The sequence below is a fragment of the Vulpes lagopus genome, chromosome 2 (assembly GCF_018345385.1).
Source record: "Vulpes lagopus strain Blue_001 chromosome 2, ASM1834538v1, whole genome shotgun sequence".
In the NCBI taxonomy this organism is placed as follows: domain Eukaryota; kingdom Metazoa; phylum Chordata; class Mammalia; order Carnivora; family Canidae; genus Vulpes; species Vulpes lagopus.
This window is the reverse complement of record NC_054825.1, coordinates 46,461,575-46,487,611: the sequence shown is the minus strand read 5'-3', so window position 1 is coordinate 46,487,611 and position 26,037 is coordinate 46,461,575. Positions and strand designations below refer to the sequence as shown.

Sequence of the window (26,037 nt, the reverse complement as noted above, 5' to 3'; positions counted from 1 at the left end):
TTCTTTCATTGTTCTTATCTAGCTGGCATCAAGGATCTACTAATGTCATTAAATGAGATGGGCAGCTTTCCTTCTTTTTCTGTACTCAGAAATAACTTATGAAGTAAGGATTATCTGTTCCTTGAACATTTGGTAGAACTTACCCATAAAATCATCTAGGTCTCCTGCTTTTGAGGAGAGAAGTAGGGCCCAGGGAGATTCTTTATTGTTCTATCAATTTAGTAGTGGTCAGTGGTCTACATAAGTCTTCTGTTTCTTTTGTGTTGGTTTTGGCACCCGTTTTGTTTAGATGCTGATGGAAGAAAAAAAAGATGTCCACTTGGGTGATTCAGGAGGAGAAATAGTGCCCCAAGAGCTATACAAGGACAAAGAGGCATCCTATCTCGGAGCCAGAGGACTATCAGAATACATTGTCTATGAAAAGGGGATTTAAATACCCCTTCTCTGACTAGTGTGTTATGTTTGTTCTAAGAAGGGAGCTTCAAGAGGCAAGATGCTTGGCCCATGTAGGTTGCTGCAGGCTGAGAACTCTCTGACATCTTCATCTGTGACCGGTGTTAATAGTTTTTCATCCTGGCGTTGACCTTTTCTGGATCATTGACTTAGGCCTCAGGCAGCAAAAGGCCAACTAAGGCAGAGAAACCTTTCAAGGAGAGTATGAGCTTACATGTAAACTAGTCACTAGATAAGAAATAGGTTTAACTTTTAGGACACATATATGCCAAATAGCCGATAACTGGCCTTCAGAGGAGCTTGACCAGGGTTGTGAAGGGTCCAGAAACCTTATATGAGGACTTCCTGTTGGAGCTGGGCAAGAAAAGGATAGTAAGAGGCATGACAAGTGTCTTTCTTATATAAAAAGAATCGCCATGGAGTGGGCCAGGTTACCAGTTGTTACCACTATGTGGTACCAGAAGGCTGGGGGAAACAGATTTGAGGGCAGAGTAAGGAAAGAGGTTTCTGATGGCGCCATGAGTCCTCCGTTGTTAGAACATTTTATGTGAAGGTTTTATCAGAGCATCTTCTGGGGCGAGGCAGGAATTCAATTTTGAAAATGAATTTGAAATTCAAGTGAGGGTTGCTAGCAGACTGTGCATCAAGAAGACATTTTAGAAAGGGTCTCAGGTGGAACATTCCCTGGCCCCTTCCATATTCCAGATTCTGCACTGGATATTTCTATATCCACAACCTCCTTAATGCTTCCTAACAACTCAGTGCATTACTTATCCCCATACTAAATGGGAAGACACCAGGGATCCGAGAAGTTAAATAACTTGCCTGAGGTTGACCAACGCCCAACTTTGAACCGAGGTGCATCAAGCCTGAGCCCATTTGGACAGAGACCAGAGGTGCTTCCACTTTGATGCACATACGGGAGTCTCCTGGAGAACTTGTTAAAATGCAGCTTCTGTTTCAGGAAGTCCAGGGTGGGGCCTGAGGTTCCACATTTAACCAGCAGAACCCAACAATGCCGACACCATAGTCCAAGGAGACCCTTGGAGTATTGTGGGTATGGACAGTCTTGATAAAGTTGTTCGGGAGTCTGATTACACATGGATTTGATGACTATTTTCCAAGTAAGAAAACCAAGAGAAAGAAGGAAGTGTTCCCCAGCATCCGCCCAAGGAAGTCTCTACCCATGGGGCCGGCAATGACCGAAATAGGGTCGGTCATCTCATCGTTTAACTAGTATTTATTGAGTGCCCACAGTGAGCTGGAGACTGTTCTAGGCACTTGAAATGCAAAGATAAACAAGGCCCTTTTATAATCTAGTGGAGTGAGCCTAAACCCAAACAATTATCATGGGGTTTGGTTACGTATCTACCTCACAGTTTTCCTGGCCCAAACCCTTGAAATACCCTGATTTTTCTCACTCTGTCAGCCTCTATGTCCAATCTGTCACCAGGTTGGCTCACTATGAATAAACAATATAGAAGAACTGCCAGAAAACTAATGGAGGCTCCGTCTGCATGAAGAGACGCGTCCTCAACTAGCGCTCTCTGCCCAGTCAGCCCGCAGCTGGATGACTGGCTTCAGATCTCTGGGACCTATCTCAGCGGGAACCGTGACAAACTGGCCTTCATCCAGGGGAGCGCAGCCAGACCGGGGAGGAGACCTGAGCCATGTTACATCAAGCACTGTTGAAAGAACTGGCAAAGTCGATCTTGCCATCATCTCCAAGATGGAGAGCCTGAGGGCCCCTGAGGGCCTTGGCCAGCTCTCCCTCTGCCTCCATGCCCCCTCGGATGACTCCTGTCTCTCAGGCCACACTCAGACATCCCCTCCCTCACTAGCTGAGCTAAAACAGCCTCCCCAAGGACTCTTCACATGTCTGTGTTTTTGTTCCTTCCTAGCTCTTATCACCTCCCTCTCTCCAGTTGCACCTCCATTTCTTTTTTTTTTTTTTTTAATTTTTATTTATTTATGATAGTCACACAGAGAGAGAGAGAGAGGCAGAGACACAGGCAGAGGGAGAAGCAGGCTCCATGCACCGGGAGCCCGACGTGGGATTCGATCCCGGGTCTCCAGGATCGCGCCCTGGGCCAAAGGCAGGCGCCAAACCGCTGCGCCACCCAGGGATCCCACCTCCATTTCTTATGTCTTTGTGAGGGCAGTTTGAGCAGCTCAGCTCTAGAGGATATGATACACTAGAAGATGCTCAGGACTTCCCAGTGACTCCTTTGGAACATTCACCCTTAGGTTGCCTTTTCCTCATCCGGCAGCCCTGCACTACCTCACATCCCACACCTACACTGTTGTGTCAGCCTCTCCATAAGTTTCTCTTTGTTTACTTACCACCACCACCCCCCTACCCCTATCCCCATCCCCAAGCAACTCCATCCTGTGTGTAGCTGCTAGAACCATCCTTCTGTCTCATTAGGGGTATTTTGATGACATTTTCAGCTCCCAGGGGCCTGTTTTCTCGGGCTACCTTGCCCGTGGGACAGGTGATGGCTTGTTCTGGGACCCCTCTTGGCTCCTTGGCCCTCCTAAGCCAACATGGTCGTGCCCCCGGTGTACTCAGAGAAGGGCCTTCCTCCCCCTGCACCCGGGGTGACTGTCCTCCTCCCACCTTAAGTTGGAATCTCTCAATAAAAGTGGGGACACTTCCCAAGCATAAAATTTGTGTCTCCCTCTCTTTGTGGGCTGGTTCCCAATCACTTTCTTACTTTCCTGAAAATGCGTTGCTATCTAACCACATTTTAGAGTTCCCCCAATTAAAAAATAAATAAAAGAGGATAAACAGACAAAACAAAACAAAAATCCTCCTTTAATCAATGCTTGCTGAACTGGTGCTTCAGACAAGCACTTCTGAGGCAAATGGATGACCACATGGATATTTCCAGGGAGGGGCAGGGGATGTGGAATTGGCACAGCCTTCTGCTCTGCCTGTCACGGCCCTGTCTTTGATCTTTAATTAGAGCCATTCTAGGCAGGGCTCAGTACACTCTGAAAACACACTTTGTGATTAAAAAATGTGCAGTACATCAGCCAAAACATTTGTTTATATTTTACCCCCAATTTCAGGGTTCTTGTTTCTTGTCATGCTTTCCTTGAGAACTTTCTTTATGTAATTAAAGAGGTGCGAGCGCTCTAGCATGACTCTGTGCAGTGGAAACACAAAGCATTTTTCCCTCCCCTGAGACAGAGAAAGGTTTCTTCCCACCTTCCAGGGACAAAGTCCATAAGGAGAGGCAACACACCCAAGATTACTGCAAGGTTTCCAGAACAGTAATAATAATCAGGCTGTCCAAGAAAGAAGGAACTTCATAAAGAAATGAGACCTTCCAAACAGGGCTTCTTGCAGGGCTGGGGATCCCCTCCGAGGAGTGAGGGTGTTCGAATGTACTATTGTGTGTCTCCAGTTCTGGTGCAACAGGGTTTTTCTCGACAGTGTCACTGTTCATATTTTGGACCAACCATTTTGGCCGGAGGGCTGTCCCATGTTTCGTAGGATGTTTAGCAGCATCCCTGGCTTCTACCTGCCAGACATCCGTGGTGCTCTCCCTCTGCCTCCACCAATTACACAATCAAAAATGTCTCCAAATGTCGCCAGGGGAAAGCACTATCTGTCCCCAGAGACAGACACCACTGCATGAGACAGACTTGGAATGAGATCCTTCTAAGAGGTGGGCTCTGAGGGACCCAGAGCAGCTGGTGTACAGTAACGTTACCTGAGAGGCACTCACCAACTTGCAACGGCCAGGCCCGTGCCAGACCAAGTCAGTTAGAGTCTTGCAGGGTTAGGCCAGCAATCAGTAGTATTTAAAGGCCTCCACCCACCCAGGGACTCTAATAGGGTTATTAGAGAGAGAGAACTCTCTCAGGGTTAAGAGAGAGAGAACTTTGGAAGAAGGGATAGTTTCATGACCTCCATCAGAGGCGTGAAAGGAGCAGTGACCCTGGGACATCTCAATGTCATAACAGGAGAGTCGGATGGGAAATGCCAAGATGGACAACCAACTATCCTAAGTCTGCAATTGCTCCTTCTGTCTTCCTCAGTGGCTGGGAGAGCTCTCAGATGTGCTGGGAAGGGCTGGGGAGGCTGGTAACGTCCCACAGCCAGCTGTGAGGGGAGGAAACCTAAGTAGTCGAAGGGTCCTGGAGATTTTAAAAAGGAAAAGGAGGCCGAGACTTTGAGGCCTATGGGAGGAGGGAAGGAGGGAAAGAAAGACTAAGAGAGGAAGCAGCCCTGAGGCTCAGAAGTCCATCTTGGCCACTTGGCTCCAGTTCACCAAAGGCAGGGTAATGGTTTCAGCAGTACAGGCTTGAGGGTCTCATGAGGTCCCCCATTTTCCTCTGTGGTACGTAAGTCCTCTGCTAAAGGGACAAGAAAAACAGTGGGCTGCTTGAATGTCAGACTTGAAGGTTCAGGACGCTATCATCCCACCTAACATCCCAAACTAGGAAGTCTCCAGTCATTTTGCATTCTGATTCGTACTACAGCAGGGAGGTAAAGGGCATGAGCTTTAGGAGTCACTAGGGTTGTCTTCAGTTCTTGACTCCAGGTCTTACAAGTCAAGAGCTCTTTGAGAAATAACTTGTTTTACCTCCCTGGGCCTCAGTGTCCCCATCTATAAAATGGGGATAATCAGCATTACAGTTTCATAGAGCTGGCACAAGAACTGAATGAAACAATGCACTGAAAAGCGCTGAGTGCAATGCTCACTAAATATTTGTCACTGTCATTGTTTATTCTGTGGCCCCAACATCTAGTGGTCAAGAAGTCCTGTTTCCTGTTCCTTGGAAGTGTCTTTGAAAGTATGGGCCCCCTCCTTCCCATCTCTTTTGGTCTTGCCTGAGTTCTGTGCCACTGGTCACCCCTTCTGGCAAGTCCACCTTGCTCTGCCACCCAGCTAACCTCTCTCGGGAGGCACTAGGCTTGTGTGACTCCTCATTACAATTTCCAGAAGTTCTTTGCAAACCAACAGGGTGAATTCCAAAAGCCATATGGCCAGACCCTACTTCGTGGGCCACCCTGTGGTTTCCCAGTGCTTCAGAATTGTTAATTTGGGTTCCCACGACCAGAGACTATTGACTGGCTTCCCTTGCTGGTGTTTGAAATGTCTGCATGTTTTCAAGCCACTCTAAGTATTAGTTGAATGAACTCCTCTGTCCACAGTTTATATATCTTGGACTGAAGTGTTGCACATTTTTTTCCTGTTATGTTTTAAATATAAAGTTTTGTTTTCCCAGCAAGTACTGTAAGTGATTTGGAAAAATTGCCTGGTCCTGATTAATTTCTTTTTTGTATCTCATGTAGGGTCTTGTTTATTTATATTAATAAGAAGACTATACAAACAGCTTACATGTGAAATTTTTCTCCTGAGGACACAGAGGCTGATGATAAAAGGCTAGTTCATGAGTGAGGGAAGGTTGAAATCTGGGTTCTTTCAGCTCTTCTCCTAGCCTAGTGCTGCATCAAGTCTCCCCATTCCTATGACACCCCCAGGTCTCCCCAGTTTGGCAGCCTACCTGACACCTTGCCCTTTTCTCTGGGGATCAAGATAGGACAGGAAAGGAAAGAGAGCTTAAGGAAGGAAAGCAACTGAAAGACCAAAATCAAACTCTTTGGAACCCCTGGGCACTTGTTGACTCTCAACAGGAAATTGCTTCCAGGAATATTCTGTTGCATGGCCCACAGAGTTGGACTCTGGGTTCTTGTTCTAAGTCAGGCGTACAAATGACCAGCTCCACCTGTGACAGCGACTCCACGGAGGGTGAAGACAGGTGTAGCTGGAGAAATGTGGTGGCTTGAAATCAAGAACGGTATTTCTCTTGAAGGGACAAATTTTGATTCCTTGAACGTACAGCTCACCTAGGTACTGGTATAGATTTTGAATAGCTGTCTTCCTATTAGTTTGGTTTCCTCCTATTACAATTATCAATAATTGTGAACTTCTTTGTTTCCCTCCATAGACTGGGAGGCAGATGATGAGAGAGGAAAGTCAGCACAGCATAATGGATAAGGACAGGGGACTTAGCAACAGATAAGCCTGATTTTAGTTCTCCCTCTATGCTTACCAGCTCCCTAACTGGAGGAAAGTTGTCTGATTGCACTCTTACTCAAAATTCGGTCTTATCATCTGTCAAATGAAAGAATAATAGTAGCCACGTCACTAGGTTGTTCTGAGAACTAAGTGGGATCACAAAAGTAGAGCACTTAGCAGAGTGCTTGGCCTACCCAAGCCAGCACAGCCAGCAACGACAGGGATGGCTTCTATAAGTTCCTTGAGAACGTGGAGTCATCTGTTGGCATCACCAACTTCTAGATCAATATCTAGAAAGGAGAGTGTCTGAAATGAATCAGTGAATGTCATGCCCATGTGTTCAGGTCTTTGCCATCTTCAATGTAAGTATTTAGGTAAATGAGAGCATATCTGTGGCCCGTGGGCACTTTGATGGTCTTAAGTTTCTATGCAATTCGAAAGAAAGAGTCTCCTCTGGGGGATAAATCACATGGTAAATGTGAGCAGAGAAGAGCAATGACAGGGCACTGAGAGGATGGGAAGAACACGTTGAGGAAAGATGGATCAGAACTGAGAGGAAAACACTAGCCTCAGAGGTGAAGGGCAGAGTTTCTTGAAGAATCTGGTGCTCCTGTGTGGCCAGGGTAGCAGCACATTCAAGGGGAAGACCAGTCTAGGTAAACTGTACAAACACTATGTGGAGGCCACTCCTTTGAGCACCTAAGTTTGTGACAATTACGTCACGCCATAGTTCATTTTCCTCCATTCTGCTTAGCAGTGATTTAAGAGCCTTCACACACCACCACAAATGAGAACTCCATCCTAATGGCTGTCAGCTGGGCTGTGGTTTGCTCGCCATTGTTTGCACACAAAAGCCTGATCCCATTAAGATGGTCAGAGATTTCCTGCCATCGCATGGCCTCGTGCTCACAAACATTTGATGCTATTTAAAGCCTGTTCTCTGCAAATATGCTTTGGTCACATTTGTGCAGTGCCCATTAATTAAGGCCAGATTTGAAGCTCTCACAGCTGTCACTTCTATTAACTGAGTGCAGGGAATATAGGACTTTATTTTTCCAGGAGATAATTTGGACATCAGAGAAAAGCCAAGAGATCCTCGAATCCCTGTGGCACTTACCTTGACTTCCAGGCTTCTAATGAAAAAGCTTCTTAGACAAAAAGGGACACAAAGACCCTTTCACAGAAACCATCAACACTCTCTGCCAAACAGGAGATTTATAGGGTGGGAACACACACACGCGAGCGCGCGCGCGCGCACACACACACACACACACACACACACACACACACATGCTTTATTTGAGGCACCCTGGAAAATGAAAAGCTATCTGGGAAAAGTAATCATGTGAGAAGATGGTCTGACGATAGCAGCTTGGTTTTCTGAGAAGCCAAAAATGGACCAATTTACAACCGTGACTTTGCTAGAAGGCTGAAAGACTTGTCTATTTTCTTTTATATCTACCTTTTTGTAAAGGAAACACATCATGGATTGGTTGGAACACGTGATCTTCTGGTTCCCAAATGCTTGAATCAGCAGAGAATCAAAAACATACTCTACAGAGAGATTGCCAGTTATCAGAGAAATGAACTCCTGATTGTTCCCCAGCAGAGCAGAGCAGGAGCACGGGGATGGAGGCGATACCGAAAATCATCACAACCAGAATATTAACGGAGTGAATGTTTATTAGGTGCTTTACTATGTGGCACTTTGAGTGTATGCATTTTCATGTCTGATCCCATGTGACTCTTAAAAGACTATGAGGTAGTTGCTGCTATATGCCCATTTTATAGACCAGGTAACTGAGGCTTCCCCAGGGTAAGCAGTTTGCCTGAGGCCACCCAGCTGGGAAGTGGCAGGGTCAGAACTCCGATCTCAGTGAGGGCCGCCTGCCCTGAGGCCCCTACCCATCACCTTCTGCTATCCTAGCACCTGGGCTTTGCACACAGACCAGGGTTTCATCTGGATCTGTCACATGACCGTCAGCAAATCGCTTACCTTTTTTGAACCTCAGTTCTTCCACGGAAGTAAAATAGGAAACAAATAATAGCTGCCTCATGGCTAGTATAGGGATTAAATGAAATACAGATAAATAAAATGCAGATGTGCTCAACAAATGTCCGTTCCTACTCCTCCCGCATTACATTTCATTCCAGTTATTTCTTTTTCCCATCACTGGACTGTAGCTCCCACCATCTTCTGCTACAATTGTCCCTGAATTCTTGGCTTTTTCCTGGCTCTTTGTCGTGGAGCCCAGCACAGAGAAATCTTTCTTTGCTTAGCTCTTGCTAGCTGTCCAGCAGCTGTGCCTTCCATCCCCCGACCACAGCTGGTCCCCCGGGAATCAGGAGGCTCCAATGACATCACTGAGCAGAGGACTTGTCAGGAAGAAACCTGCAGGCTTGACTGCTGGCCCCAGCTCTCCCTTCTACTCAGGGATTTCTCACCTGTAAGCAGCTTCCTAAGAGAAGCCCTCTGAACGACAGCGAGCCTCTCCCTCAGAACTGCTTTCCAGATTTAGGTTTTATTCCTAGAGAAACATGGGCATTCCTGCCTTGGCATCTTTTCTGACTTTCCTAGAGGATGAGTAAAAAAGAAAAAAGACAATAATTAACAGGATGCTTTTCAAATACAACCTGGGACTTTAGCTGGAAGACACAAACACTCAAAGGATGCCCTAAGATAGCGATCCTTTGAATTAGGAGTTCTGGTGAGGAGAGGTAAGGACTAGACAGATTTACCGATGGCAACAGAATGAACAGAAGAGTCTGAGTATGAACGGTTCTCTTAGAAGAGCACCCACCATTAGCAAGATAGAAGGGAGTCAGTGGAGTCACTGAGATTTTCAGGTCTGATTAGTCTTTTTAACCATTGTTTACAGATCTTTGAATTCCTCATTTACTTTCAAAACGCATTGGAAATTTTACACGAAAGCTAAAACACCTTTTCCCACAAATTCTTAAAAAGTTTGGCTCTCAGAAAACCTCTTGAGCTGTATACACTGAAAAAGTGCAGCCATGAACTGAGCCTTTGGAAGCCCACGGTGAGGAGACCAGTTAAGGAAAGGAAGGAAAAAGAACGTGGAGGGCCAGGGTGGCCGCTGTCGTGTAGCGCAGAGGCATAGGCAATGCTCTTGTGAACGAGTAAGACCAGATTCGATACAGGGAAGATGAAGTCTTTGAGGGAGGAAATCTCTGTAACCTGATGAGAGTGAAAGTCCATGGCCAATTAAGGAGACATGATTGTGCAAAAATTGGTGAGATATTTGGTAGTGGGAGGATAACGGCCAAAAGTAGAGGCAGCATCAAGTTTGGGGCTGCGGTGCAGGTCAGATTGCCCATGATCCCACGTGAAAATTCCACTTTTTGCAAGATATGGTTACTTTTGTGTAGCATCATGTAAGCAGTGTGGACAAGTGAATGCAGGATTCTCCAGGTTGTATTTTCAGGAGGTTGAAGGCCATTTAGATACTTGTGAGTCTGTTTCACTCTGGCTTTGTACAATACATCGAAGTTGTGATAAAAGTCCTGTAGGTGCCCCACAGGGTCTTTCACGGGGCTTTCCAAACTATTTGTCATAATCCAGAAGCATCGGGTTAGAGGTAAATATTGGACCCTTGAAGACTAACACTATCCGTGAAAATCATAAACTGCATGTGGGATTGGCAAGTGTTCTGTATTTATTAGCAGTTTGCCTTTTCTATACGATAAAGAAATAAGGTTTTTAAGGCATTCCAGCTACTCAATCTAAAACTTTATTATCCTCATAGTCACAGTACCTTAAAGATGTATCAGTGCAATAGTGCACTTTTATTCAGGCATTGCAAAGAAAGAATACAGAACATCGTTTGCATCAGTGTTAGAACTAGTATGATCTAGACTCCATCGCCTAGCATGAAACTCTATATGTTTTGGCCGTAGGTTTAAGAAAGTGTCCAGAAGTTCTGTGTCGATCGGACTAGTCTGTGTTCTACTTGACCGACAATAACCAAGTATCAGGGGGCTTCAGAGATTTGTCTTTTGCCCTAGTACTTGCAGGGCCAGAAGGGGTTCTGTTGGCAGCTGCCATCTAATCGAAATGCTTCAACCTGCAAGGGACGCGGGCCCACGCCCACTCACGTCCCGTTGAAACTGTGAGCCTCCACTTAGAAGTGCAGAGACTGAGACAGGTCAGTAATGCTGAGCAGAGCTTTATCCTACCTTTCTCTTTGCCTAAGAAGAAAGGATGAAGATTTTCATTACTTTTGTAAACTGTAATCTTGAAGTGAATCCCGGTGGCTTCCCGTAGGGGTGGAAGGGAGTCTCAATAGTTTGACATAACTCAGGAGTGACATTCACTTAAGCTAGCAGAGTGTCTCTTGGGTTTAAACACTCCGTTTACAGTACAAATCCAAAAAGCGCTAAAGCACAGAGTTCCACTCCACGAGGCTCTAATCTCTCCATTCTCAATATGAGACATTCTCTGAACTGGAATGGAAGCCCCACCATAACCATAGAATTTTCCCTAATTCAAGAATTCTTATCACTTAATGTGTGCTAGTTCTGAAAGGAAAGCAGAGTTGAATTTTGTACGTTCTTGATCCGCGTGCATAGACGTAACTTTGATACAAGAACAAAGGTGTGAGGACTTAAATATTTTAAAACTTGCTGTTACGTTAAATTGCTAATCAACAAAAAAAAAAATTGCTAATCAACAAAGAACTATGATCTTTACTTTGTGGCTTTGTGTCGCCCTGACCCATTGCCCATGCATCTCTCAGGATTGTCATCTGCTAATTCTTGTAGGATGGTCTGAGTCAACTATGAGTAACCTATTTAGCGAAAAGACCAAGCCAGAAAAGCATCCTCAGCCAACTCTATCTGTTAATGCTGAGCGTAGCTGAGATTTATGGAGTGCCTACAGTGTTCCAGGCACAGTGCCAAGCCCTTTACACAGATTGTGATGTTCAGCCCCAACATCGATCTGATGAGACAGGCATTCGATGAGATTCCATTTGGGGATCAGTAAATGAGATAGGTCCTCCGTACAATCCCCCTATTTGTCCCAACCCGTTCTCTTGGGACCACAGATAGGAAATATTTCTTCAATGTGACAAAGCCTCCAATATTTGGTGCCATCAAGCATGTCTGTCTGCTTTTCTGCCTATTAAACACCTCAAGTCTTTATACTATCATTAACAACAATCACAAACTCTTTTTGAGGACATTTATCATGTTTGCCTTTTGTGGCTTTCGTTGCTGTAATTTTTCTTATTTGAGCATCTTGCCTAATGTCACACAGCCAGCAAGTGGCCAAAAGGATTGCAGTCCCAGGAGAACGTGATTTCAAAGACAGAGTTTCTAATTATTACTCAGTATTATTACTACTTAATGGTGATTTTATCTTTTTCAACAGTATAGAATTCCTTATGACACCTTTTTTTTAAGATTTTATTTATTTATATGAGAGAGAGGGTGCAAGAACTGGGGGAGGGGCAGAAAGAGAGGGAGAAGCAGACTTCCTGCTGAGCAGGGAGCCCAATGTGGGACTCGATCCCAGGACCCTGAGATCATGACCTGAGCCACAGGCAGATGCTCAACCAACTAAGCCATCCAGGCACCCCCCAATTCATTTCTGAATGTTGTTTCAGTTTATGACTCTTGAGAGGTGTTCTTGATTAAGGCAGACAACAAATTGCAAATTTTAGACAGGTAATCTCTTTGATTTCAATAAAAATGGGAGCAGTTTGTCCTGTCCTGTTAATGTAGCAGCATCCAGTACATTTGGTGTATACTACAGTTGAGGATGGTGTGTCTCAATATCTTCCTGTTTTAAAAATATGACTTAAAGATTATGAAAACATTAAAACCTTAGAATAGTTTGAAAATTATTGACCTATCTAGCAGACACATTTTATAAATTAAATTAGTCCTGTGACCTATCCAGAGTCTTGGCAGGAAACAGCAGTTCTTAGGCTGACTCCAGTATGGAAACTGACCCCTACAGCCCTTCTTCTGACCTTGGTTAGACCACATGCCTTCTGTGATTTTTTTCTACTCCCATGATTCTGTGGCTCCAGCATTCTGTGTTTAGTGGAAATACTTGCTAAGAAGCCTGATTCTACTATGATAAGCCTCCTTCTTATCTTGTTGGTTGGACCATTTTATTCTTCTCTGTATTTAAAAAATCTTGTTACAAAATGAAATTTCAAAGTTATACTTTCTGAAAAGGATAGATGTTTTTATAAAATAAGGAACTGTGATCTACAGCAAGGACTGTGAGTGGTTGTGGCTAACACGCATTGGTACCTGTGAGGTACAAATTTATAAAGAAATCCAAATTTGATTTTCATGGCCAGCTAGATCAGCGCCCTACACCACCCTTGTATGTGTTCTGTTCCCTTACATTTAAGCTTATATGATAAAAACCTGGTTAAATTTGTTGATGACTCAGAGCCACACCAGAGAGGAAGACAGATGTCCTCACCTCTGCTAATGACAGATTTCTAGCCATCCCCAGAAGCCAATAAGTCATTTTGCTAGTTACTATCTCAATAGCTTTTGTCAACCATGTCACCATTGCCAACTTACTCGAGGCAGGGATTTTCCAGTGTTCAAGTAGACATTTTTCTCTAGCAGTCCAATTCACTCCTTATCTCAGGGTTAATGCCTTGGCTAACTCACAGAACCCACAGGAGGCATTAACAACTCAAAATCAATGTTTTGCAGCAATGCCTATTAAGCTATAGGTTTGTAGCCTTCCTGTGCTCAAGATTTCCAGAAGTCTCTTTATCTTAAAGGGAATAGGCTGTTTCCTATCATTATTTAAAAACACAAGTTGAAGAAATTGAAATTATACAGTGATTTCTTTGCAGCCCTCAAACATATGTAGGATACGGTCACAAAAAGGATGACCTTAGATTTCAAGAGGGATTGAAAATCCACAGGATAGCTACGATAAACTAGAAGGAAAGGTGGCCTTGGGGAAACCCTGACCCATCATCTCATGGCTCCCTTTCTGCTCATCAAAGAACATTCTGGAGCCTCATAAGAAACAGAAGCTATCTAAAGGATTTAATGTCCCAGACCCCTGGGTCTGCACTGGAGAGAAAGTCTCCATCAAACCCTTTTGGGACAACAGGAAAAGGTGATTGGGAGAGCTTTTAGTGCTAGGGCTTCCAGCAGCATGAGGGGACAGTGGATAAGAGAGGACTCAAAGCTTCTGGGAAATTGGAGCTGGCCCATGAGTGTGAAGGGGAAGTCCAAGATAATATTAATATGACTCCTTTCCATGAAAGGTCAGGGAAGAGCAGGCACTCAGAAGTCACCTCTCCATTTACCACCTGTTAACCCCAGGCTTCATGTCCTCACTCCGTGGACATTTGTTTGGTGGCCTCTGTGTTCCCCCACTTCCAGAGCTATTCCTGTTCCTTGCTCTCGCAGCTCCTGCTCCTCACCTGTCAGCATGTGCTGTTCCCCACCATGATCCCTGTATCATCACTATGTTCACCCCACCTGTTTGGCCTGCACTTTATCACCCTGCTTCTGAGTTCTTGAGCTTGATGGACATGGGCTCATATCCTGATGCCTCGTTGTGTGACCTTGGGTAAGTCACTGAACTTCCTTCTTCCTTCGTCCCTCCTCTGTTAAAATGGTAGTAAATATTTTCACCCAAGAAAATCCTCAACAAACACGGGTTTCCTTTCTTTCTATTGCTTTTCTTGGTGCTGATGAGAACTCCTGTAGACCTCTCTGAGTAATGAGGGCATGCCTGTCTCGTGGGGTCCAGAGAGTCCATCAACTGTCAAAAGAGAATTTTTGACTTTTTGACTTTGGCTCTGGCTTTCTTTTAACAAGGGTTTATCTTGCTCTGCCAGAAAAATGCTTTTCTTTTTACTTCGATATTTGCTGCCATTTCACATTCTTTAAAAGTACACGCAGGCCATTCTCTTACTAAATAACATTCCAAGGCGGCTATTGTTTTTAGCTAGGAACAAGTCTCATTTGTTTGTATTTCTTTGAATGTGCCCTCTATGTTATCTTTAACTTGACTTTGGATAAAACATAATATGTATTGGGTTCCTTCCATGTGTCAGATGCTTTTTGCAAACCATCTGCCTTTAGCATCACAAATCCAGCCCAATAAATTACAATAATTAATAATTAGAGTTGCTAATTAACATGGGACCATCACTTTAATAAAGTACTTTTGGTGTCGAAGTGTAAGGAGAGGCTGGATCCTTCTCAAAATTCCTACTTTTACTCAGTTTTCCACACCTGGGTTAGAGTTTTTTCTTGAGCTGGTACAGCTTCAGGCTCTCCTTTCCACCTGGAATCAGGGACTCAAATATAGGCATAATGCCTGGGAGGAAATAATCAGCTTGTTTAAGTGACAGCTGACATCAGGAAACCTTTTGAGCCAGAAGAATGACATGATGACAGCAGTACCTGCGGAAGATAAATTTCACAGCCACATGCAGGATAGATTACCTGAAACCACAGCATTAGCCTTTCTTATGCAGACACATCTGGGGGGCATGATTTAAAAGCTCATAAATATGATCTGCTTAAAGAAGGGGCTGGTGAAAATTAAGAATTTCAGGGTTCCACCAAAGAAGGTGAAGGATCGGTGTTTATCCAAATGGTTTGCATGTCCTAAATATTTGTGTACACAAGTGCATATTGTTAATGGGATCACTTGGAAACCATGTGTCGTATCGGCCATTGCCCTACCTTTTGGTTTAAAGTTGCAAGAGTAGGGAAATTCTCTGCAAGCATGAGAATTATTCATCTGGCTGCCACCTGAATTATTGTTATGGAACACATTGAGTTTGACAGATAACCGTGTTCCTAGCCATCCTTCAAAAGAAGCATGAAGGAGCCCTCATGTTTAAATATTTCAGCCAAATTTCTTCCTGCTGAGCATGCGTGGAACACACAATGCCTTTATTTCTTAATGAAATGAATATTCATATTGGATGCATCTACGGTTAGAAGAGAGAAAAAGAAGAAATTATGCTTATTTGATATCTTGGTCATTCCGGCACCATAGAACAAGCTCTTGGGTTGACTAATCTTATCTCCTGTGGAACAGGATGCTTTTCCTTAAGTCATAAATATTTCCCAGCTTGGTAAACCAGCAGTTTCCATTCCCAGGAAGACAAATGAGAAAGATAGTTACTATTTCAGTGAATAATTTTGGACCTAGGACCTTGCTAGGAAATAAAGGGTAGTGTTGTAGATGTTACTTCCCTTGGGTGAACATACACTGAATGAATGTAAAGAGACAACCTGGGAGAGCAGGAGCATGAAGAGAAGCTATAGGAGATGCCAACGCAATTTTAGTCCTCATGAGAGAGGAGGCAACAGACTACAGGTAGAGCCCACCTGGAAGGGTGTTGGGGAAAGCCAGAGGGCAGCCCCCAGAGATATGAACAATAAGGAGGAATTATCCCTATTTGATTTTTTGGCCATTCTAGCCCTTGGTATATGTGGTCTTTGGCCATAGGCCCTGTTCTTACAAGAAGGGTTTCCTCTGGACTAGGGTACATGCAACTAGAAAGAAGAGAAAGCCTTTCATTCAAACTCTCTATCACACCTCTGTGTGACCTTACCTTCTCTGAGCTTTAATAAAATAGGGAGGTCAAGATTATTAAACAGGCTGACATATATTAGATGCTTAGCCCATGGTGAGTGCTATCTCCATGATAGCTGTCACTTATACACATGGGGCTTCCTACTGCCTGGAGCCCCACAAACTGCTTGCATCCCTTCTTGCATCTGGTTTCCACCCACAAATCCTCTAAGACTGTGCTCCATTATGCCCAAGCTATCAGCTCCATCCATGGCCGCCCTTGCTGTGTTTCTAAAATGAACATACCTCTTTGTAATTTGGGGGGGTTTTCGTAGCTGGTCTCCAACACAAGCCAGGAAAGACTAACAAAAGAAAACACATTTTTAAAAACAATAAAGCAGAGAGGGATAATAAATTTATAAGAAAATCTCTGAAAATCTTGATCACCATTGTCCCAGAACATCATGGAAATGCAAATGATCACAGCAGTTTGGTTGTTAAAACTCTGGCTTCAAACACCACCTGAGAATCATGTGTAAATGGAGATGAGATTTCATTGGATGGTGCTAACAGACCAGGCTCCTCTGCAGGCATAGAAATTTATGTGCCTTGGGTAAGAAAAAGGATACCTGTGTATGCCCAGGGATGGGGCACTTAAAGCAGGACAGACAAACCCTCAAGAAGGAAAGCACCTCAACATTTTTCCAGCCCTTATTCCATGCCAGTTCTGAACTAGATGTCTTCATCTGCATGTTCTCATTTAATCCCCACAAAAGATTTGAGAGTTACACCTAAATAGCTTTGTTTAAGACTCAGAATGATGATGTCACCTGAAGGTGTAGAGCACATTATGGATGCTCTTAGCCATGTATGTGTCTAGAAGAAAAGACTTTTAGAGATGGGGGAGCATAGAAGAGAAATTTCAGATGATGGAAATGGAAAGAAGGGGGGGCTTCAAGGAGTCTAAACCAGGAATCCTAAAGACAGGAACATAGGCATAATATAGGTGTAGAACAATAAAGACATGGGAAGGCCAGGAACAGAGAAAGGTTTAAATCTCAGCAAGTGAGCTTCAGATGCAAGGTCAGTTATCAGCGGCTCTCCCATCCACTTGGGGCTTCTGGTTGGCCCTTCACCATCTCTTAGCTTCTCTTCTGCCTTGTCCCTTTCTGCTCTCTCCAGCCCTGGAAGCAAAACCAGACTCCTTCTATTAAGCCATATCTCAGTTTGGCCATTATTTCTTGTTGTCTTGGTTTCTACTGACCCTAGGCCTCAGGATGCCACCCCCTACACCCAAAGCAGTGTATCCAAGTATTTTCACAAAGACCACTTGTTAAAAGGAGTTGCTATTCTCGCTGGTAGATAAGAGCATTCTCACGTGGTTATGGGGACATAATCACAAAGGAAAGAAAGATGGACCATTTGAGGTGAGCATACAGTAAAACCCTGTCTCAGAAGGAGCTGGAAGATATCAGAGTGTCATGGAAAAGAGTCCCTAGCAGGAAGCCCTCTTTCTACCACCCTGGAGAAATCACTTCCCCTCCCAGGTCTTGCTACTTCATCGGTGAAGCAAGCTGCTGGGGGTCCCAGAGCCTCTGCTTCTGTCCAGCGCTGGAATTCTCAGGAGGCTACCTACATATGCATGTGTGTCTTACCTCCACCCAGTTCCCCTTCCCTTAAAAATCTCATAGGGAAAAGTCCTCCAAAGGCATTATTTCTTTCCAGTTTGCAATCAAAAAGGTAGTTGTGTCATACTATCTTTGTTTTGCCCAAATGGGAGTGTTGGCTGTCACTTAGGGGCTAGTATGCAACTTGAAAAAAATAGAAAGAACATGAAGTAAATAAAGTGACCCAAAAAGCCAAATAATCCAAATGTTCAGGAATTACCTACGGGTGCTACTCAAACACAGATTTCAATTCAGTAAGCCTGGAATGGGGGCCAGGATTTCTAACAAGCTCTCAGATGATGCCTATGCTTGCTGGTCCACGGACCACACATTTTGAATAACGAGGGTCTAGAAAAAATCAAATAATGTTTATTATTCTTGATTTTTTTAAAAAAAAACTAAGACATAACAGAAAAAATATATACTTTGGAAGGATTTCCATCCAAAAAGCTAAAATGAAAATGTTTAGGGTGTTAGAGAAAAGTTCCACTGAAAGAGAAAGAATGAATATGACCAAATCCAACGAATGAATTAATGATCACCAAGATCTTTACCACAATCCTGGCTCTAAGATGACGCCATCACAGGCCTGTGCCCCCATATTCCACCACCACCACCCACACACATACCCACAGCATCTGTAAGGCTTCTGCCTGAAACAGGCCACATTGCTGTTCTTGCAGGGGTCCACACCACCGGCCAGGAAGTCATCCCTACTTTGCCTTCAATAGGGCATCCTTCTTCATTCCATTCACTGTTCCTTCAGAGTAACCTTGTCGTGTGCTTTTGCCCTCCATTCTCATTCCTTCTCTTCATCCAGGCCCTCTTCCCTTGCGCCCATCCAAATGTAGCTGTCTTGGTGCTTCTCAGCCTCCAGTCTCTCCATCTCCTCTCCATGCCTTTGTCTCCCGAAAACAGCATTTCAATGTGCTGTTCTCAACTCCACAGCCTTGGAGTTGAGTTCACTTAAACCCCCCAACTTTAATAACCAGCCTTTTCCCTCTTCATCTCCCCAGCCAGCCAGCCAGCCTTCTCAGCCATCCCTGGAGGTCATCACCCAGGGATGACCAAAAAGCACATTAACTCATAAAGTTTAATGCATTTATGCAGATGTCTAAGTATTGTCGTGAACAATCTGAACATAAAAGGCCTGCATAGCTCACCTACATTTTTAAATGCTCCACAAAAATGTTTTGAGAAGGGAAAGTCTATCTTAACAACAAAAAAGCTCATTGCTGAGCCTAGCCCTTTGGTGTTTCTCAATAGTCATCCTTTAAATGTTCAACCACTATTTCCGTTCCCCATCCCTAAACTAGTTGCTTAGGTGAGTACCCTTTTATTTACCAAGGCTTATAGGTGCCATCTTGTGGAAAGAAATGCAAACAGACACATTTGGAGAGATGCTGTGTGTCAAGGAAATGACAAGGATGCAAGCAAGAGTCTCCCTCACCGCCTTCTGGTTGGCACTAGATTCACCCACAGTTCTCTGAGGGCCTTCTGGTTAGACCCATGCTTGCAGACTCAGGCTACCTGAGCCCAGGAGGCCATAGAAATGAGGCAGGGATACAGGCAGCCCCTATCCTGGGGCACACTCATCAACCCAACTCACCGTTGCCTTTTTGCTAATACTTGCTTACAGAACTTCACGTTATAGAATGTAGACACTGTCTCTCTGCTCCTTTATGCAGGAAACTTCCTAGTCCTGACCCCTTGGCTGCCTAAGCCATAGCACTTGACAGACCTGCCCCACATGGTACGAGCCCTATAGAGTTTCCATACAACCTGACCAAGTATTTTAAACAGAATTCCCTTTAAACAGAGAATTTGCCATACAACTTTATATTTTAAAAGTAAAGTGGAAGTCTAGAGGTTTCTGCTATTCTATACAAAAATATATATAACTTATTTTTATAATAAAGCAGTTATCATTGTCATAACTTATTCATCCCTCCTCCCCCATTTTTTAAAGATTTTATTTATTTATTCATGAGAGACACAGAGAGAGAGAGGCAGAGACAGGCAGAGGAAGAAGCAAGCTCCCTGGGAGGAGCCCGATGCAGGACTTGATTCCAGGACCCCAGGATCACAACCTAAGCCAAAGGCAGATGCTCAACCACTGAGCCATCCAGGTGGCTTCCCTCCATTTTAAGCCACTGGGAGGAAGACCATGTAAGTGAAGCATTGGCACTTTACAGTTTGGAGCACCCCCACTCTCCACGGGAAGACGACCCTCATGGCAAGGAGGGTGGTAATTCTCTTAGAGCATGTAAAATGTTTCCCTCTTGGGGCTTCTTTCATCAGATTTGTAAACACTGATTCTCACCCAATTTTATCCAGCGAGAGTGCCAACATTTTCTTCCAGTTAAGTCACTGGGTAAAGGTGCTATTCTCTAATGAAACACGATGAGGAACTGAAAAGTAACAACCATAAGCTTGATTAAAACCAGATCACTAATTTCACAATTGCCTTCATTAGGGAAGCCAAAATACCTTTCATCCCATGGACCGTTTCTTCTCTTCAAATGAATGACAATGTCAGTTTGTTTCCCATGGATTCCTGGTTCCAATTTAATTCTGTCTGCGTAGAGCAAATTCCTCTGACTTTAGACATGGCAAGATTCCTCACATCAGGGCGTATCTCTCTTTTTCAGAAATAGTTTAGCACCAAAAGACACCTTAGAGATGATCCAGTTGAGGGAGAAAATTGGTCCTATAACTTTGATCTCTTGATGCCTCAACCAGCTGCTCTTCTATTCAGTATAGTTACGAAGTACCTACTGTATACTAGGCGCCGTGCTCTTTCCAGTACATTGTCCTGCTCACACTGAAGTTAAGCCAAATGGCAAGCTTAAAGAGCCCTAGGATACTGATGGCAGTGTGGAAATGGATTGGTTTTGGATTTGTTTTTGTTTGTTTGTTTGTTTTTAACTAGGTAACTAAGCATTCTTTGCTCATTAGCTTCTGACATTGACAGAGTGCTGTTTGGGTGCTTCTTTGGAACTTCCATTGTTCTAATGGTTCTGGGGATCTATCATGTTCTTCTGTGGTGTCCCATGATCTATAGATTATACTAGAACAGTAATTCTCAATTGGAGGTGATTTTGTTACAATGGGGACATTTGGCAATGTCTAGATACATTTTCATCTGTCACACTGAGGGGAGGGATGCTACTGGCATCCAGTGGACAGAAGCCAGGGGTGCCGCCAGCCATCCCATAGTGCAGAAGATAGCCCACACAACCAGGAACTATCTGGCCCAAAATGTCCCTAGAGCCAAGGTTGAGAAACCCTGGCCACAAGGAAGAAGGTAGGAAGGTGACATGCTGAAATTCAGAAGCCTGTCTCATTTTGTATGTTGGAGTTCTGCATTTCTGCATGAGGTTTTGTTTGGAAAGTATGTTTTTTCTGCTTAAGAAAAAACACTTGAAGACTATTGAGGTAGAAGATGACAACTCGGGATCCCTGGGTGGCGCAGCGGTTTGGCGCCTGCCTTTGGCCCAGGGCGCGATCCTGGAGACCCGGGATCGAATCCCACGTCGGGCTCCCGGTGCATGGAGCCTGCTTCTCCCTCCGCCTGTGTCTCTGCCTCTCTCTCTCTCTGTGACTATCATAAATAAATAAATAAATAAATAAATAAATAGAAGATGACAACTCTTTGCCTTCTGTTTTAAGGTTGAAACAGATTGGGACAAGTCATGTGGGTGGTATATAGGAAACAGGTGAGGGCGATCAGGGGTGAATCTAGAAGCATCAGCCTGAGCCACAGTCTTGGCCACAGAGGGCTCTGCACATCTCCCTCCCACCTTTATGTACTACACTGAATCATGGGATCATGTCTGCCAGTTTAGTCCAGAGGTTGACATTTTTTCTATAAAGCGCCAGATCATAAATATCTTAGGCGCCATGGGCCATTGTCTCTCTGTCGCAACCATTCAACTCTGCTGCTACAGCATAAAATCAGCCCTAGACAATAACAAATGAGTTATTGTGTTCCAATAAATCTTTATTTACAAAAACAGATTGTGGGCCAGATTTGGCCTGTGGGCTGTCATCTGTCAACCCCTGATTTAGACCATAAGTAAGAATCATGTCTGTTTTACCTTCATATCTCCCTGCCTACACCTTATTGGCACATAGTAGGGGCTGCCTCAGAAAATATTTCCTGAACTGTATTGAAGGTCAACCCTGCAGGCACAAGCGCTAGCAGATTTTAATGAGAAAAATAACAGGGGAAAGACTCAGCCAGCATTTCCTGGAGAATTTCTATGTATTATTTAACTGCTTTCCTATGTTGGACACTTAGGGTATTTCTATTTTTTTTTATTAATAATAACAACTGTGAGAGCTGCCTCATACAGAAATCACTGGTCTAATTTCTTATCATTTCCTTAGCATAAATTCCTAGAAGAAGAATTAGGGTCAAACAGTATATATTGCTAAATTGCCTTCCAGGAAGGTGGTATTGACATACATTCCTAACAGTAACAAGAAGGAGATATTTATCATTATGCAAAGGGTTTCTTTCAACAGAATGTCATGAATAAAAGTTTTGGCATCCATTTGTATTTCCATGAGTTAGCTTGCTGCAAATCAAGTAAGTTGGTGTTAGCTACTAATCATTTTAAGAATAACATTCTCCCACACTGTTGTGACAGCATGATTGTTAAGGCACGTTGTGTTACCTGTTGGTATCATCTAGCCAACCAGTTGAGGTTACCCTATCTGCTGGGTTTATTGAGTGAGCACACACAGAAACATCTGCTTCCCATTAGGGAATCAGAAGCTCCGCTATCTGCATGCCTGGCACCAGCCTACTCTACCGTGATGTACAGAGGCTTCCTCTCTGTGATACCTACCACCAGAGATGTCAGGCAGATTGCTCATTTCCCTCAGGAAATTCCATTTAGGTTAATTTTGGCACACAATTGGGGGCAATTCGTGAGCAATTTTGCTTGTGATGGCTTGCAACGTGTAAAATTTTCCTACAACATGTTGCAGAAATCACTGGAAGAATAGTAAGGATACCTGATAGTTGTCCAGTTGCCTTTGCAACAGCAAGAAATGTCTCTTCTGAGCCACAGTGCATGGTAAAATAAAAAAATAAAAAAATAAAGGAATAAAGGTAGATGGCGGAGCAGATATTCATCCTTTTTTTACAAGGTGCTGTTGGGGACAATAAGTATGAAAGGGCCACGCAGTGTGCCTTCCCTTTATGGCAAACGTTGGCTTTTTCTTAGCTCTTTGGATTTTTCTGACTTTCTCCTGATGATGGAATTTACTTAAAAGTGGATAGATTCCAGATGAAACCCAGTCTGTGAAGACCATAATTAACAAAACCCCATGTTTTCTGAGAAGCCATCCTATTGCAGCTTTCTGCTAGGTGCCTTCTATGTTTGCCTCAGTAGGTCCTCCCAACATTGCTGTGAGATGATAGACACTGTACCATCCCAAGCCACAGATGAAGGACCAGAGGCTCAGGATGGCTAATTAACATATTCAGAGATTAGCCCTCCTGAGTGGCAGAGCCAGCGCAAAACCCAGCAGTTCCTAAGGGCCCACTGGAAGCACCCACTGATGGCACTTGGGTGGCACCACCGAGTTTGGAGACATAGCTCGGCATTATTAAGTCATCCCCATCAGAGACCAACTGACCAGCTTCCTTATATGCAAGCCAGAATTCAGGACCCATCCATTTCTGGTCATTGACCCCTGAAAGATCTGGATGGTAGTGGAGATGTTGTCAGCGTGACCCCAGAAGGAAGTGACCATCCAGCCCTGAGGAAAGAGGACATCACCTTTTGTTCTTGGCAGCACTTGTGAGGCTACACGCTTCACTGAAGCCAGCCACCAGGCCATTTGGACGTCTGTCAGGAAAAACTGCTACGCACCGCCCCCCCCCATGTCTAGATTCCTCCAGAGTGGCCATGCTATGCAGAAAATCTGGCGTGTAAGGGTGGCATTTGTGGAACTATGCAGAGCATTTTAATATGCTATCTGTTTCACAAGATAAAACGACATTTAGTCTGGCTGTGGTTGTCTAAAGCCAACCTTGTGATCATCCCATTCTCATTGGGCTGGGGGCTGAGGATTCATGTGATGTCTGCCCTTGTCTTCGATGGCTCTCATTTATCCTTGAAATATTCCCTACACCCTGTTTAGAAGAGAGAGACTCACTAGACTGTCTCCCCACTCTGAGACCCTCTCCGCACCCACCAAAGTCATCATCCAGAACACAAATCCGAGTGTGGCCCTCTCTTTCTTTAGACATCCAGCAATTGCTGCTGCCCTCAGATAAAATCTAATTCTTCATCCTGGCTACCAAGATTCTTAAACACTGCAGCTGAATTCTCCAGCCTGAGTTCATCCCTCCCAGCAACCAACCCTACACTTGAGCCAGGTCATTCAGTGAGCATGCTTTCCTACTTCCTAGTGTTCTTTTTTTTACCTGCATGCTTTGTGACAGCGTTCCCTTTACTGGATTGCCCCATGAGGAGGAGCCCAGTCTGGGACAAACTAAGTCCGGGAAGAGCAGGAATGGAAAAGGAGGAGGGTGAGATTTTGCTAGACGGCACGGGGACTGTGTGCTGACTCACTTTTCTGTCCATCTTCGCCATCAGTGACAATCAGAGGCATGTCCTTAATGTGGTTAGAATCTTGCTTTGGCAATTTGCGAGTTGGTTTCTTTCTTTCAAAGCGACAGAGAACCCAAGGGGTCAGAGATGGAAATCACGCATGGAAAACATTTTCCTTATTTTTCTACTAAAGTGCACATGGGGGCAGGGGCAAGAAATATTTGAGGGAGGAGAAATACATAGCAAACATGGCATTTTGAAAGGTTAATTGGATGTGGATGAACATGCTGAGATGATGTTCTGTTATTGTCAGAAATAATGTTTTACAGAGAAGCTATTTGTGAAGAAAGACCAGTTGTTATTGATGGACTAATGTACACTCCAAAATATGGAAGTAATAACACAGAGGTACAGGGGTACAGTGCCTTCAGAAAGATGTCAGTCAAGTGTGAGGTTGGAGGGAAAAGCCTGAACACCTGATTTGACTCTGCATATAGAATTTGACGTGTAGGGCCCACAGGCACAGACCCAGGGTGATTTCACAAAATCCAGAGTAGATTTTGAGTGGTTTGTTGACCACTTTGCCCCCTGAGATATGGTCTGATGATTGCTCTTAGAATTCAAGAACAAGGGGCACCTGGGTGGCTCAGTGGTTGAGCATCTGCCTTTGGCTCAGGTCATGATCCCAGGATCCTGGGATCGAGTCCTGCCTATGTCTCTGTCTCTCTCTCTCTCTCTCTCTCTCTCTCTCTGTGTGTGTCTTTCATAAGTAAATAAATAAAATCTTTAAAAAATAATAAATTAAAAAGAAAGAATTCAAGGACCAACTCAAGTTTGTGATTCAGCAAACATGTGTCTCAAGTTTTAGAATCCCACTCTGATTTCAAGTGTCATTCTCTATCTTCATGATCCATTGAACTGGTCTGTCATCCGAGGGCTTCATCGTCCAGACTCTAATCTGCGCCCTTCTATCAGCCCATAGGAACGTGACAGACTTCTTTCCTGAGACCACACGTCCAAATTTTGGATTCAGGAAGCATGATCATGAGCCCTGGGGAATCAGCTCCATAAGTGGGAAAGGATGGCATAAAGATAATCATCTTGTGCTTTGTTCCAAGGTTTAGATTTTTTATTCAAAATAAAATTCCCCCAACAGAAAACATGAACAGAGAGGGGAAAGATAAAACTAAAAAGGTCTTATAATGAGTAATGAGAAGATTATTTTTTTTGAGGGAATCCAGGAAGGTCAGTGGAGGTCTTTTAAATGCTGATAAGGCTGCCTGAATGAGGAGCACCCCATCATTTAGATGCAGATCATCCAGTTTGTTGATGTTTCTGGCTGTTTTCTCCCTTCACCCTTCTCTCCTGGGAAAAAATACTTTGTGGGAGCCAAGCAAAATCCTGCTGCTCCACTCTTCAGAGCTACTGTGACTAGTGAAGACCCAGAGCTCAACCAATTTGATGTCATTTCCTAAGACACTGGGTCTCTGAGTACTGCTTCTGAGGATACTTTGCTAAGTGTTTATACAGTCTGTCCTTTAGAACACAGGACCTGGGGACAAACCCCAATTTTAGGTACAGTACTTATCGTGGTCCTGAAGAACCTTATATAAAAATCCCAGATGGTGGGGCGGGGGGTTGCGCCTGGGTGGCATTAAGCATCTGCCTTTGGCTCAGGTCATGATCCTGGGGTCCTGGGTTCTTGCTCTGCAGGGGAGTCTGCTTCTCCCTCTGCTCCCCACCCCCCCCCCTCATGC

General features: G+C 44.2%; 1 protein-coding gene across 3 annotated transcripts in view; it reads left to right on the top strand.

Moving 5' to 3' along the window:
• Positions 1 to 26,037, top strand: part of THSD4 (thrombospondin type 1 domain containing 4) — a 582,162-nt gene that overhangs the window by 442,428 nt on the left and 113,697 nt on the right. The gene's annotated exons all lie outside the window — the stretch shown is intronic.